The sequence below is a fragment of the Triticum aestivum genome, chromosome 5A (genome assembly GCF_018294505.1).
Source record: "Triticum aestivum cultivar Chinese Spring chromosome 5A, IWGSC CS RefSeq v2.1, whole genome shotgun sequence".
In the NCBI taxonomy this organism is placed as follows: Eukaryota; Viridiplantae; Streptophyta; class Magnoliopsida; order Poales; family Poaceae; genus Triticum; species Triticum aestivum.
The window spans coordinates 39843051-39859888 of NC_057806.1; the positions used below are offsets into that span (position 1 = coordinate 39843051).

General features: G+C 44.5%; 1 pseudogene; it reads left to right on the forward strand.

The window, feature by feature from the left end:
• Nucleotides 1–13424: 13424 nt before the first annotated feature.
• Nucleotides 13425–13563, forward strand: LOC123109263 (uncharacterized; annotated as a pseudogene).
• The last annotated feature ends 3275 nt before the right edge of the window (nt 13564–16838 follow it).

The following is a 16838-nucleotide window of genomic DNA, read 5'->3' on the forward strand; positions in this document are numbered from 1 at the left end:
GATGTGTGCATCCTATTGTTGGGTAACGTAATAATTTCAAAAAAATTCCTACGCACATGCAAAATCATGGTGATGGCATAGCAACGAGAGAGGAGAGTATTATCCACGTACCCTCGTAGACCGTAAGCGGAAGCGTTATCACAACGCGGTTAATGTAGTCGTACGTCTTCACGACTCAACCGATCCAAGCACCGAACGTACGGCACCTCCGTGTTTAGCACACGTTCAGCTCGATGACGTTCTCCAGGCTCCAATCCAGCAAAGCGTCGGGGATGAGTTCCGTCAGCACGACGGCGTAGTGACGATGATGATGTTCTACCGACTCAGGGCTTTGCCTAAACTCCGCGACGATATGACCGAGGTGGAATATGGTGGAGGGGGGCACCGCACACGGCTAAAGAACGATCCGTAGATCAACTTGTGTGTCTACGGGGTGCCCCCTGCCCCCGTATATAAAGGAGTGGAGGAGGGGAGGGCCGGCCCTCTCTATGGCGCGCCCTAGGGGAGTCCTACTCCCACCGGGAGTAGGATTCTCCCTTCCCTAGTCCAACTAGGAGTCCTTCCAAGTAGTAGGAGTAGGAGACAAGGAAGGGGAAGAGGGAAGGAAAGGAAGGAGGGGGTGCAGCCCCTCCCCCTAGTCCAATTCGGACTAGGCCTTGGGAGGGCGCGCAGCTTGCCCTAGGCAGCCCCTCTCTTTTTCCCGTATGGCCCAATAAGGCCCAATACTTCTCCCGGCGAATTCCCGTAACTCTCCGGTACTCCAAAAATACCCGAATCACTCAGAACCTTTACGAACTTCGAATATAGTCGTCCAATATATCGATCTTTACGTCTCGACCATTTCGAGACTCCTCGTCATGTCCCCGATCTCATCCGGGACTCCGAACTCCTTCGGTACATCAAAACTCATAAACTCATAATATAACTGTCATCGAAACCTTAAGCTTGCGGACCCTACGGGTTCGAGAACTATGTATACATGACCTAGAACTGTTTCCGGTCAATAACCAATACTGGAACCTGGATGTTCATATTGGCTCCTACATATTCTACGAAGATCTTTATCGGTCAAACCGCATAACAACATATGTTGTTCCCTTTGTCATCGGTATGTTACTTGCCCGAGATTCGATCGTCGGTATCCAATACCTAGTTCAATCTCGTTACCGGCAAGTCTCTTTACTCGTTCCGTAATACATCATCCCACAACTAACTCATTAGTTGCAATGCTTGCAAGGCTTAAGTGATGTGTATTACCGAGAGGGCCCAAAGATACCTCTCCGACAATCGGAGTGACAAAACCTAATCTCGAAATATGCCAACCCAACATGTACCTTCGGAGACACCTATAGAGCACCTTTATAATCACCCAGTTACGTTGTGACGTTTAGTAGCACACAAAGTGTTCCTCTGGTAAACGGGAGTTGCATAATCTCATAGTCACAGGAACATGTATAAGTCATGAAGAAAGCAGTAGCAACATACTAAACGATCATGTGCTAAGCTAACGGAATGTGTCAAGTCAATCACATCATTCTCCTAATGATGTGATCCCGTTAATCAAATGACAACTCTTTTGTCCATGGCTAGGAAACTTAACCATCTTTGATTCACGAGCTAGTCAAGTAGAGGCATACTAGTGACACTATGCTTGTCTATGTATTCACACATGTATCATGTTTCCGGATAATACAATTCTAGCATGAATAATAAACATTTATCATGATATAAGGAAATAAATAATAACTTTATTATTGCCTCTAGGGCATATTTCCTTCAGTCTCCCACTTGCACTAGAGTCAATAATCTAGTTCACATCGCCATGCGATTTAACACTAATATTCATATCTGTATATGATTAACACCCATAGTTCACATCGTCATGTGACCAACACCCAAAGGGTTTACTAGAGCCAATAATCTAGTTCACATCCCTATGTGATTAACACCCAAAGAGTACTAAGGTATGATCATGTTTTGCTCGTGAGAGAACTTTAGTCTCCGGGTCTGCCATATTCAGAGCCATATGTATTTTGCAAATATTCTATGTCTACAATGCTCTGCACGGAGCTACTCTAGCTAATTGCTCCCACTTTCAATATGTATCCAGATTGAGACTTAGAGTCATCTGGATTGGTGTAAAAGCTTGCATCATTGTAACTTTTTATGACGGGCTCTTTTATCACCTCCATAATCGAGAAACATCTCCTTAGTCCTCACTAAGGATATTCTTGACCGCTGTCCAGTGATCTACTCTTAGATCAAAATTGTATTCCTTTGTCAAACTCAGAGCAAGGTATACAATAGGTCTGGTTCACAGCATAGCATACTTTATAGAACCTATGACTGAGGCATAGGGAATGACTGTTCATTCTTTTCTATTTTTTGCCATGGTCGGGTTTTGAGTCTTACTCAACTTCACACCTTGCAACACAGGCAAGAACTCTTTCTTTCACTATTCCGTTTTGAACTACTTCAAAATCTTGTCAAGATATGTACTCATTGAAAAATCTTATCAAGTGTCTTGATCTATCTCTATAGATCTTGATGCTCAATGTGTAAGCAGTTTCACCAAGGTCTTTCTTTGAAAAACTCCTTTCAAACACTCCTTTATGCTTTCCAGAAAAATTCTACATTATTTCCGATCAACAATATGTCATTCACATATACTTATTAGAAATGTTGTAGTGCTCCCACTCACTTTCTTGTAAATACAGGCTTCACCGCAAGTCTGTATTAAAACTATATGCTTTGATCAACTTATCAAAGCGTATATTCCAACTCCGAGATGCTTGCACCAGTCCATTGATGGATTGCTGGAGCTTGCATATTTTGTTAGCACCTTTTCGGATCGACAAAACCTTCTGGTTGCATCATATACAACTCTTCTTTAAAAAATCCATTAAGGAATGCAATTTTGACATCCATTTGCCAGATTTCATAAAATGTGGCAATTGCTAACATGATTCAGACAGACTTAAGCATAGATATGAGTGAAAAACTCTCATCGTAGTCAACACCTTGAACTTGTCGAAAACCTTTTGCGACAATTCTAGCTTTGTAGATAGTAACACTACTGTCAGTGTCCGTCTTCCTCTTGAAGATCCATTTATTTAACATGACTTGCTGATCATCGAGCAAGTCAATCAAAGTCCATACTTTGTTCTCATACATGGATCATATCTCAGATTTTATGGCCTCAAGCCATTTCGTGGAATCTGGGATCATCATCGCTTTCTCATAGTTCGTAGGTTCATCATGGTCTAGTAACATGACTTCTAGAACATGATTACCGTACCACTCTGGTGCGGATCTTACTCTAGAAGACCTACGAGGTTTGGTAGCAACTTGATCTGAAGTTTCATGATCATCATCATTAACTTCCTCACTAATTGGTGTAGGAATCACTGGAACTGATTTTTGTGATGAACTACTTTCCAATAAGGGAGAAGGTACAATTACCTCATCAAGTTCTACTTTCCTCCCACTCACTTCTTTCGAGAGAAACTTCTTCTCTAGAAAGGATCCATCTTAGCAACGAATAACTTGCCTTCGGATCTGTGATAGAAGGTGTACCCAATAGTTACCTTTGGGTATTCTATGAAAACACACTTCTCCGATTTGGGTTCGAGCTTATCAAGTTGAAAACTTTTTTCATATAAGCATCGCAACTCCAAGCTTTAAGAAACGACAGCTTAGGTTTACTGCTAAACCATAGTTCATACGGTGTCATCTCAACGGATTTAGATGGTGCCCTATTAAACGTGAATGCAGCTGTCTCTAATGCATAACCCCAAAACGATAGTGGTAAACCGATAAGAGACATCATAGATCGCACCATATCTAGTAAAGTACGATTACGATGTTCGGACACACCATTACATTGTGGTGTTCCAGATGGCGTGAGTTGCGAAACTATTTCACATTGTTTCAATTGAAGACCAAACTCATAACTCAAATATTCGTCTCCACGATCAGATCATTGATGTCTACATGTGTTTTGATCTATGCCATGTCTTCTTTACAGAGGTGCTTACCATATTTTTTTGTGATCAATGTGGTGACTAGCACAAGCATGCAAACTAGGCATTGTGATGTTGCTGATTTTAGTCCCTGTTCTGCTGTTATTTTGATGCCTTGTAGACTTGATGCTACAGAGAGATCCATGCATATTTTGAGATACTTCAGTAAGGGTGTTTTGAACATGTGGTTATTGCCTATCCATTCATGCCCTTTGTTGCAATTATGGAGTAGTCTAGCATGTCATTTGAGTGCTCTACTTTTGCTTCAAAATGTTTCCTGGCAGATTGTTACTTGTTATTCAATTTAGCCAAGGATGCTATAGTTGATCCTTGCATGCTATGGACTTGTTCTTGCATTGGTTTGTTTCATAAACATGTCTTCTTGATGATGCTATACTTATACTGTCATGCAATGACTTATGGTGAGTGATTCAAGCTTGTTAAGTAGGGTAAATGATGTTGCTGTTTTGCTAGGCTGAATCTGCTATTTCGCGATGCTATGTAAACCTGCTTCTACTAATCATTCTATGCATAATCTGGAGATGATCACTAAATATGTTTTGTTCTACATGTTATGCCCTATCCATCCATGCCCCTGGTTGCATTTATAGCTTGTTGTAGTTTGTTCATATCTTGCTTCAAAGTTGCTTGATAATGTTGCTGTCAGCCTGTTAACATTAAGTTCAGTTGTTTCCATGTGTTTTCCTAGTGATCCATGCACCCTATGTACTTGCTCTTGCCATGCTTAGCTTCACAAATATGCCTTCTTACTGTTGGGTGCCTTGCCATGCTATATATTTCTCTGTAGTGAGTTGCACAAGCTCATCTACATGCCTTCATAATTCTGTTCCTGCCATGTATGAATCTGTAATATAACTTGTCATGTTTACATGGGTGCCATCATATTTTCTGCTCCTTTTTGGCTTATGGTCAGTAAGGGTCTTTTGATCTATGATATTAGTAGATTCATGCCATGCCTTTTTTTGCCATGATAAGTTCCTGTAACATGTTGTTTGATAGCTCTAAACCTTGCATCGTGATGTTATTTTCTGCAAAGTCTGAAATTGTTATTACTTGCAATCTTACCATGTGTGTTTGAGCATGTTCTATTGATTTCTAGAGATAGTTCAGTGTTCATGTTTTGTAATGCTTTACCTGTACATCATGCCCATGCGTTTTGTTTTCATGTTGGGGTGCTGTAGCATGTTGTTTTGATTCTTGCAATATGCCTAGTTGCTGTTTTGGACAGCTTGTCCTTTAAACTTGTATAGAGTGCATGTGTTGAACCGTTGCTCCGTTTTGAGTGTGCTCTATATGAAACTTGCTTAGAATTACATGTAGTGTCATATTATCATGTTTCATCCATGTTTTGAGGTGTTTGCTTGATGTTTGTATGCATTTTGCATCAATGCCATGTTTAACTTGTTTTGCTCATATCTTCTAGGTCGTAGCTCCGAACTAAATGAACTTTATATGTAACTTGACTAGAATCTCGTGTAGATCATCTTGGTGCATTTTAACTTGATGTTTAACAACTTGAACATAAGGTTTATTCAGATCTGGACCAATTTCGAAATTTGCATATGAGGACTTACTGGAATTGTTATATGTTGTTCCCGGCCTCATTTAAACTTACCTTGATGTGTTGTTCTTGTTTGCATCATCTCTTGCCATGAGTAGCTTCATGTAGCCTTGTCATACATCATGCTTGTTGTGCATCATGCCTTGTTCATGTGTGGTGTGTTTACTATGTTGTGTGCTTCTTCTCGATAGTTCCCGTTTCGTTGCGATCGTGAGGATTCGTTCGTCTACGCTTGGTTCGTCTTCGTGGCTTCATCTTCTTCATGGACTCGTTCTTCTTCCTTGCGGGATTTCAGGCAAGATGACCGCTACCCTGAATCTCACTACTATCATTGCTATGCTAGTTGCTTCGTTCTATCGCTATGCTGCTTTACCTATCTTTTGCTCATCAAGCCATCCCAAATTGCCATGAACCTCTAACCTTTGACACCTTTCCTATGCAAACCGTTGTTTGGCTATGTTACCGCTTTGCTCAGCCCTCTTATAGCGTTGCTAGTTGCAGGTGAAGTTGAAGATCGCTCCATGGTGGACAGGATTTTGGTTGGGATATCACAATATCTCTTATATTATTAATGCATCTATATACTTGGTAAAGGGTGGAAGACTCGGCCTTATGCCTGGTGTTTTGTTCCACTCTTGCCGCCCTAGTTTCCGTCATACCGGTGTTATGTTCCCGGAGTTTGCGTTCCTTACGTGGTCGGGTGATTTATGGGACCCCCTTGACAGTTCGCTTTGAATAAAACTCCTCCAGCAAGGCCCAACCTTGGTTTTACCATTTGCCTCACCACCACCTATCCTTTCCCTTGGGTCGGCCAACCCGAGGGTCATCTTTATTTTAGCCCCCCCCGGGCCAGTGCTTGTCTAAGTGTTGGTCCGAACCGGGCAGACTGCGGGGCCACCTCGGGGCAACTCGAGGTCTGGTTTTACTCGTAGGCTGACCCATCCGGTGTGCCCTGAGAACGAGATATGTGCAGCTCCTATCGGGATTTGTCGGTGCATCGGGCGGCTTTGCTGGTCTTGTTTTACCATTGTCGAAATGTCTTGTAAACCGGGATTCCGAGTCTGATCGGGTCTTCCTGTGAGAAGGTCTATTCCTTCGTTGATCGCGAGAGCTTGTCATGGGCTAAGTTGGGACACCCCTGCAGGGTATAATCTTTCGAAAGCCGTGCCTGCGGTTATAGGCAGATGGGAATTTGTTAATGTCCGGTTGTAGATAACTTGACACCAGATCCGAATTAAAACGCATCAACCGCGTGTGTAGCCATGATGGTCTCTTTTCGGCGGAGTCCGGGAAGTGAACACGGTTTCTGGGTTATGATTGACGTAAGTAGGAGTTCAGGATCACTTCTTGATCATTGCTAGCTTCACGACCGTTCCGTTTGCTCTCTTCTCGCTCTTATTTGCGTATGTTAGCCACCATACTTGCTTAGTCGCTGCTGCAGCCTCACCACTTTACCCCTTCCTTTTCCATTAAGCTTTGCTAGTCTTGATACCCATGGTAATGGGATTGCTGAGTCCTCGTGGCTCACAGATTACTACAACAACAGTTGCAGGTACAGGTTCATGCGATGATCTTGACGCGAGAGCGATGTTTGCTTGTGTTGGAGTTCTTCTTCTGCTTCTTCTTCGATCAGGGGATAGGTTCCAGGTCGGCAACCTGGGCTAGCAGGGTGGATGTCGTTTGAGTTTCTGTTTGTGTTTCATCCGTAGTCGGATGTTGCTCTCTTGTATTGTGAAGTTGTATTCATGTGGCATTGTATGCCTTATGTATGTATCCCCATCTATTATGTAATGTTGATGTAATGATATCCACCTTGCAAAAGCGTTTCAATATGCGGGTCTATCCTTGGTGGGACCTTCGAGATCCTTTTTGGATAGGGTCGCATATTGGGCGTGACAATGAGCCACCCAAAAAATTAAGCTCTTTATCTTGTCAGTGTCCACTTGTACCGAGCTACCAACTGCGTATCAAATCAGCTTACACAGTTTCAGCCACAAGGAAAAAAAGTTATGTTAGTATCTTTGTCAAAGATAAAAATATGTTAATATCCACAAGGAGAGACAGGATATTTCTCCCTTGGAATGAAATTCAGAGTGGATAGTTGAACATAGAAACAGAGACAAAACAATCCAGCAGAAAATGGGACTCGGTTGTCTCAAAACCATATGAAACCTCACAGCAAAAATCTCAGACTGGAGTGTTAACAGTGGAAGGAAAGTCAGGTTAAGCATCAAACTAATTTTCCAGATCACCACCAACCTTAGGCTGCTGCTTGTGCTAGCAAAATCAGGAAGCGGCGATTCGGCTTGTGTGGAACCATGGTGTAGTTTCAGAAGCACAGTCACTCCTTCCTTGCTACAACAACTGCAATGTTATCTACCTTAACCTGAAGGAGAAGGATGCAGTCTGCAGAGCACTGAATTCAGCAGCTCACAAACAACACTTCCTTGGAATCAGCTATGTGATCCTGAAAGCACTTTTTAATTCCATGTACTGAGCCGAGCACAGATAATAACAAACATACATGCGACAAAAAGAAATGCATTTGAATTGATGCGAGCTCCTATGCCGAACAGGCTACAAACACAAACATACTACTACTGCCTCCGTTCGGAAATATTTGACGCTTGTTTTCAGGAAATGAAGGAGCATATATATCATCCAGTATATACCAATTGAATCTATATACTATCCATCTTTGCCCAAAAGAATCAAGACATGTACTGTATGTATCGTCCCCTTAATTGCTGCGCAAAACTTTACAGTGCAGACGTTGTTTTGTGCAATGATATCCAGAGAAGGAATATACCCAGTTAACTCAGGTATAGTAGTGTGGGTTGATTCGTGATAAAGGCAGGGGGTAAACAGCAAAATGCACGGCGCTGACCGGCCCAGGCCAGCTGGCTCCACTTGGCGAGTTCTGATTGGCCCTGGACTAAATTTGCACATCCATGACAAGTTGAGGGATGAAATAATCCACCTTTTCAACTTCAAGGACCAAATCATCACATCCACTGCAAGTTTAGGGACCTGCAGTGCTATTACCTCTTAAAAATTCTATATAGGTCATGGCAAATGCCATGGTATAGAACAGTATGTTCTACATATCTTTTGAAGGAGAAGAACAGAAACTTATAAAAATTTGCCATTATGTAGAGCAAACAAAATAAAAATGCCACGGCACTTCAAAATTTGCCAAGAACAGGTTTCTTTTAGCCATGGGTCTGGAACTGTATTTGCCATGAGACTAGTACAAACTATTTCTTTGCTCGCAATAGCTGCACGAAGATGCCATGGCAAACACGTCTTAATTCGGCATTCATCAGTATAATTTGCCATGGGAACACATCGAAATTTGCTTTTTTTTTTTTAGTTTTGTATTAAAAATATATGAAAAGTTGTGTTTGACAAGGCAAATATATGAAAATTTGCCTTGACGATGCTCCCTACCACCCCAGCCTCGTTGGGCACCGCCGGCAGCGCCTACCGTGCATCTCTCATGCACCTCGGCCTGGCCAAGCATCCCTCAAGCTCCTAAGCCCTCGGTCTCCCGTGCTGTAGCCACCCCGTGCCAATGGCCGTCGCCTGAGCTCGGCACTACTCCACCACGGAGCTCTGCAGTCAAGGTTGCACTAGTATATTCGGTTGGCCAGGGCGTTCGCAGTGGCAAATGCCCATCTACGGCGGCGGGAGATGACTGGTGGACTGGTGGGTGAGTGGTGAAAGTTTGCAACTCAATTCGGCACACATTTATTTTCATACTATAAATGAAATTTAAAGTTTTTTTTTGAACTAATTTGAAAGCTTCCTGGCGAGCCTTCTGGCCGCAGCCCCACCCATGCCTATGTGACACTGCTGCTGCAACCTTTTTCTTTCTTTTGTCAGGAAGGGAAGACTGCACACTGACTGTCCACAGCAAGGAGTCACCCAACACATCCACCACGCCAACGGACGGACCACCGACCACACCATGTCGCTCCGCCGCCTCCTGGGCCTCTCCGCGGCCGCTACCTCTCCACCGCCGGCGCCGTCGAGTGCTGTAATTCTGTGCTGTAAAGTAAACATGTTGCTCGGATGCTAACTCCCGGAGCCTCTGACCCACTTTCTGTTTCATTTTTGGAGGGGAGATAGATTTTAGACTACAATAGCACTCGTGTTTACTCGGTCTTTTCCATGTTGAGTCAAACGTCCCTAATACATTTTCTTTACTTTTTAGGTTTCCTGGAACTAATGGATGCAGGGGTTGTGCTACATTAGGACGATGGCGGTAGTTTGTCAAACTCTCATTTTGGAGAAAATCTGGATGAGTTTGGGTTTATTGTAGTTGTTTATGACTGATCTGTTTAGAGAGAAATCTGGCTGTGGTTTCAGCACGCACAGTTACGATGTTCTGTAGAACTAAAGTTGCTTCAGCATGTAACGGCTGCCACAGGACAGCATCCATAATGTGCTCATCAAGTTCAGGAAAATATTCATGCTCATCTTTTTGTAGGGAAACATGGATGCATCTTATCATTTTTATTCTCGCGGTCTTGGGGATCTCTCACTGTGACATCTGTGATGATGAATTGATGACTGTTTCAACGGATCACTAGTAGGAGTATTTCTACCTGACAAATTGCATGTTTTCACCCTTTTTATTGCCACACACGAACATACATCACTAGCTCAACAAAATTCAAAATGTCTATACCAAGTTATCTCAATCAAGCATCAATGCACAACAATCCATTCATGCCTTGCATAGACTTGTTATTGTGCGCAAATTTAAACTATTTTCAACATTTGATGCCTGATCCGCGACCAACTCCTTCCCGTCAAGCAGTGGCCCAGCAGCTTGTCGGCTCCCCATTGCCGGTCATAAAGTGCGACGACTGCCCGTGGCACGTGATGCGCCGAGTTTCGACCACGCCAGAACATCGCGGATGGGTGTTCTCCAAGTGCCAAAAGGCTGGCTTTAGTGCGTCTTTTTATCTGGTTGTTTATCGGATTCATCGCAATTTGTAGATCATTGTTTGCTCAAATTTGTGTGTAGGATGGATGCGAGTCTTGGTTTTGGGGAGAAGATTACATCGATCTACTGATAGCGAGAAATTTGATAGATGTTCGTGCACTCCTTGCTAGAGTAGAGACTAGAGGCGGCGCAATGTCAAATTATGTGGAACTGAAGAAGAAAGAAGTGTGCAAACTCGAGAATCCAAGTGAGAGAATAAACAATGAAGACTGAGAGATAATATTAATCCAACTACTGGAAGCAGTTATGGAAGTTGGATTTCTATTAAAATGTACTATAATCGCGATTCTTGTTTTCTTTGTTTCATTCTTGTAGCAAAGAATTGATGAACTTGTACTCCGATAATAATGTACTCCGATGTACTCCCTCCGTTCGTAAATATAAGCCCTTTTTGAGATTTCAATATGGACTACACACGGATGTATACAGATGCAGTTTAGAGTTTAGATTCAATTATTTTGCTCCGTATGTAGTCCATATTGGAATCTATAAAAAGACTTATATTTAGAAACAGAGGGAGTATAAAATGTCATTCAATGAAATAAAGAAGCAACAGAATTTGTTTTGGTGGCCAAAAATGAAATGCAAATGACAAAAATAAGTTTTACTCCACTAAATAATTTAGGAGATCGGATAGGTCTGGTCAAAAGTTAATGGAGTATAAATACTCCAGTAATAAGCTTACTCGACCGGATACTCCTCTATTATTTAGGGGATCAGCTATTTTTTAGGGATCCGCTAGAGTTGCTTTGACTATGTGATGTTGGGAAAATAGGGAGAAAAGAGGAACAGATTCTGTGGTGCTGTACTGGTATATGTGTGTGTGCTCTCGTCACAAATCAGCACTACTTATGTTTGTGGTTCACAAGTTTATGACCTGGAACCGGCAGCATATAGCAGAAATTAGCAGATGTAAACAGGATAATATAGAAGGAAAATGCAAAGCAGGCTAAAGATCACGATGCCGAACATTTTCCCCTGCGCTCCCTTTCTCTCAGGAAACATAAGCTTGTAAGCGAGCGAGATCACAGGCTAAATATGAACAAGGATTCCAAGGTCACCACTGCAGAATTTTACATGCATGCCCAGCTACCAACATTTTTGTCATAAGCTGGAAGCTAACCGAGGTGAGTTCATGAGTCAAAGCCGAAAAGGTGGGAATATCAAAGAGTTTAAGGTTGATCCTGTATCTTTATGACATCCGTCAAACACAACATGCAGTCAATCAATCATGCACACAACACAATGATGAGCAGAACCAACTGACCTGCAGATCAAACCCATCATAGGGATAGGATCATCCAGTTTACTACTACACCTTAGAGACGGACCAGAAACAAAATGATCACCGTAAGTTCACGAGTCCAAACTGAAAGGGGGATACCAAGGATTTTCAGTTAGCAATTTTGCATGATCCTATATAGCTTTCGCGTGGTATAATCCATGGTACAAACACACAGAATATGCACATGGTAAGGATGAGCGGAGCAAACAAACCGAAGTACACAAACCATCACATGATCATTTGCAAGAAACAAGAACGAAACGATCATTCCAGTGAGTGAGTTTGGGGCATCCGTGCCTGTGCATGTGCCTGATTGATGATTACACACACGCATTTCAAACAGAGTCCTACCAACTGAACAAATTTCCTTGTATCTATGCATGCATGCATAGGATGAAACTTGGAAGTGAATTGAGCAATCTAGTAGACAGTAACTGACGTGTACAGGAACAAAATTAGCACAAGCAACAACAAAAGTTCAGCAAACAGTGGGAACAGAGCAACAAGAAGATCAACCAAATTTGCATCAAAACTCATTCAAGTCGTACTGGATAAGCTAGGCAACAACCATTCGGTGCCACAGAATGTAATCAGACGTAGAACACGGTACTCATCACGTCGACTGCCCAATCTCTCATCTCAACCTCTATGAACTAAACGGCTGCCCAAATCTCTCACATCGAGATCAAGTCATCACATGATCATCCAGTCTGTCAAACACATATATTGTGTCACGTATGTATGGCGCATATACACCTGACCTGGCCGCGTATATCATTAGGAGAGATAGAGTTTAGGTTGTAACCGAATACCTCTTTGTAATCTCTCTCTCTTATCTCTTGTTCTCCAAGATGTAATCTTCTTATCTCTCTAGAAGATCTCCAACTACTTTGTATGCGCTGTTGCCAGGGAGGTGCGCCCCTGATTATATAACACGTAACGCGTCCCTCTGAACGAGGTAAGACGCTTCTACCTATTCGCACATGGTAATCAGAGCCGCCTCTTCCAAACTCATCTAGGGTTCCAGTAGCAATAGCATCCATGTCTTCCTCCTCCGCCACCTTCCACTCAAGCCTAAACGGCCAGGTCACGGAGAAGCTCTCCCGCACAAATTATGTGCTATGGCGGACACAGATCACGCCCCAGCTGAGAGGGGCCGGTCTCTTTGGCTATGCGGACGGCACCATGCCGAAACCAACTAGCCTTCTCGTCACCAAGGACAAGGACGGGACGGAGACTTCTGAGCCCAACCCTCTCCACCCCATCTGGGTCAAGGAGGACCAACAGGTGCTCGGCTTCCTGCTAAGCAACCTCTCAAAAGAGGTGCTCGTCACGGTGACCGCGATCACCACCGCGCACACGCTCTGGACGGCGCTGGCGGGCATGTTTTTGTCGCAGTCCTTGAGCCGCGTCAACAATATCCGCACGGCCCTCATCAATGCCCAGAAAGGTAATCAATCAATCGCCACCTACTTCGCCTCTATGCGTGGCCTCGCCGATGAACTCGCCTCGGCCGGCAAAGTCATCCAGGATGACGAGCTGATCTCCTACATCATCCATGGGCTGGACATGGACTACCAACCTCTTGTCTCGGCCCTCGACGCCCGCGTCACGCCCGTCTCCCTCGACGAACTCTTTGCCATGCTCAACAACTTCGATCAGCGTGTGGCCCAGTTCCAGAACTCCGGTGGTGGCTTCAAGTCGTCTGCAAACGCGGCCACGCGTGGACGTGGTGGCTACTCCTCGCGCCACCGCAGTCCTCCTCATCCCAAGGGCAAGCACGCCGGTCCCGGCAACTCCACCAACTCAAGCCCTCGCTCCGGGCGCCCCAACTCCACCAACACCAGGGGGCACCGTGGTGGCTATGGCAAGTCCCGCCCCGATGCTGTCCGTTGTCAGATCTGCGGCAAGCCTGGCCACACGGCCAAGGACTGCTGGTACAGATTTGATGAGGACGATGCATCTTCTGAAGACGATGATGTTGGAAATATGCCCTAGAGGCAATAATAAATTGATTATTATTATATTTCCTTCTTCATGATAATCGTTTATTATCCATGCTAGAATTGTATTGATAGGAAACTCAGATACATGTGTGGATACATAGACAACACCATGTCCCTAGTAAGCCTCTAGTTGACTAGCTCGTTGATCAATAGATGGTTACGGTTTCCTGACCATGGACATTGGATGTCATTGATAACGGGATCACATCATTAGGAGAATGATGTGATGGACAAGACCCAATCCTAAGCCTAGCACAAGATCATGTAGTTTGTATGCTAAAGCTTTTCTAATGTCAAGTATCATTTCCTTAGACCATGAGATTGTGCAACTCTGGGATACCGTAGAGTGCTTTGGGTGTGCCAAACGTCACAACGTAACTGGGTGGCTATAAAGGTACACTATAGGTATCTCCGAAAGTGTCTGTTGGGTTGGCACGAATCGAGACTGGGATTTGTCACTCCGTGTAAACGGAGAGGTATCTCTGGGCCCACTCGGTAGGACATCATCATAATGTGCACAATGTGATCAAGGAGTTGATCACGGGATGATGTATTACGGAACGAGTAAAGAGACTTGCCGGTAACGAGATTGAACAAGGTATCGGGATACCGATGATCGAATCTCGGGCAAGTATCGTACCGATAGACAAAGGGAATTGTATACGGGATTGATTAAGTCAATGACATCGTGGTTCATTCGATGAGATCATCGTGGAGCATGTGGGAGCCAACATGGGTATCCAGATCCCGCTGTTGGTTATTGACCGGAGAACGTCTCGGTCATGTCTGCATGGTTCCCGAACCCGTAGGGTCTACACACTTAAGGTTCGATGACGCTAGGGTTATAGGGAATAGTTATACGTGGTTACCGAATGTTGTTCGGAGTCCCGGATGAGATCCCGGACGTCACGAGGAGTTCCGGAATGGTCCGGAGGTTGGTCGCCGGAAAAGTTTCGGGGTTTATCGGTAACGTACCGGGACCACCGAGAGGGTCCCGGGGGTCCACCAAGTGGGGCCACAAGCCCCGGAGGGCTACATGGGCCAAGTGTGGGAGGGGACCAGCCCCAGGTGGGCTGGTGCGCCCCCCCACAAGGGCCCAAGGCACCTCCAAGAGGGGAAGGGGGCAAACCCTAGGGCAGATGGGCCCTAAGGCCCACCCCAGGTGCGCCTCCCCCTCTCCCCCTTGTGGCCGCCACCCAGATGGGATCTGGGGGCTGCCGCCACCCCTAGGGAGGGAACCCTAGGTGGGGGCGCAGCCCCTCCCCTTCCCCTATATATACTTGAGATTTGGGCTGTCCAATACACATGAGTTCCTCTCTTTCTTGGCGCAGCCCTATCCCTCTCTTTCTCCTCATATCTCGCAGTGCTTGGCGAAGCCCTGCTGGATCACCACGCTCCTCCACCACCACCACGCCGTTGTGCTGCTGCTGGATGGAGTCTTCCTCAACCTCTCCCTCTCTCCTTGCTGGATCAAGGCATGGGAGACGTCGTCGGGCTGTACGTGTGTTGAACGCGGAGGTGCCGTCCGTTCGGCACTAGGATCTCCGGTGATTTGGATCACGACGAGTACGACTCCTTCAACCCCGTTCTCTTGAACGGTTCCGCTTAGCGATCTACAAGGGTATGTAGATGCACTCTCCTTCCCTCGTTGCTGGTTTCTCCATAGATAGATCTTGGTGACACGTAGGAAAATTTTGAATTTCTACTATGTTCCCCAACAGTGGTATCAGAGCCAGGTTTATGTGTAGTTTCTATGCACGAGGAGAACATAAAGTAGTTGTGGGCGTTGATTTTGTTCAATATGCTTACCGTTACTAGTCCAATCTTGATTCGGCGGTATTGTGGGATGAAGCGGCCCGGACCGACCTTACACGTACTCTTATGTGAGACTGGTTCCACCGACTGACATGCACTAGTTGCATAAGGTGGTTAGCGGGTGTCTGTCTCTCCCACTTTAATCGGATCGAATTCGATGAAAAGGGTCCTTATGAAGGGTAAATAGAAATTGGCATATCACGTCGTGGTTTTTGTGTAGGTAAGAAACGTTCTTGCTAGAAACCCATAGCAGCCACGTAAAACATGCAAACAACAATTAGAGGACGTCTAACTTGTTTTTGCAGGGTATGCTATGTGATGTGATATGGCCAAGAAGAATGTGATGAATGATATGTGATGTATGAGATTGATCATGTTCTTGTAATAGGAATCACGACTTGCATGTCGATGAGTATGACAACCGGCAGGAGCCATAGGAGTTGTCTTTATTTATTGACCTGCGTGTCATTGAACAACGCCATGTAATTACTTTACTTTATTGCTAAGCGTTAGCTGTAGTAGTAGAAGTAATAGTTGGCGAGACAACTTAATGAAGACACGATGATGGAGATCATGGTGTCATGCCCGTGACGATGATGATCATGGAGCCCCGAAGATGGAGATCAAAAGGAGCAAAGTGATGATGGCCATATCATGTCACCTTTTGATTGCATGTGATGTTTATCATGTTTTTGCATCTTATTTGCTTAGAACGACGGTAGTAAATAAGATGATCCCTCGTTAAAATTTCAAGAAAGTGTTCCCCCTAACTGTGCACCGTTGCAAAAGTTCGTCGTTTCGAAGCACCACGTGATGATCGGGTGTGATAGATTCTTACGTTCACATACAACGGGTGTAAGCCAGATTTACACACGTGAAACACTTAGGTTAACTTGACGAGCCTAGCATGTACAGACATGGCCTCGGAACACAAGAGACCGAAAGGTTGAGCATGAGTCGTATAGAAGATACGATCAACATGAAGATGTTCACCGATGTTGATTAGTCCGTCTCACGTGATGATCACACACAGCCTAGTTGACTCGGATCATGTAATCACTTAGATGACTAGAGGGATGTCTATCTGAGTGGGAGTTCATAAGATGAACTTGTT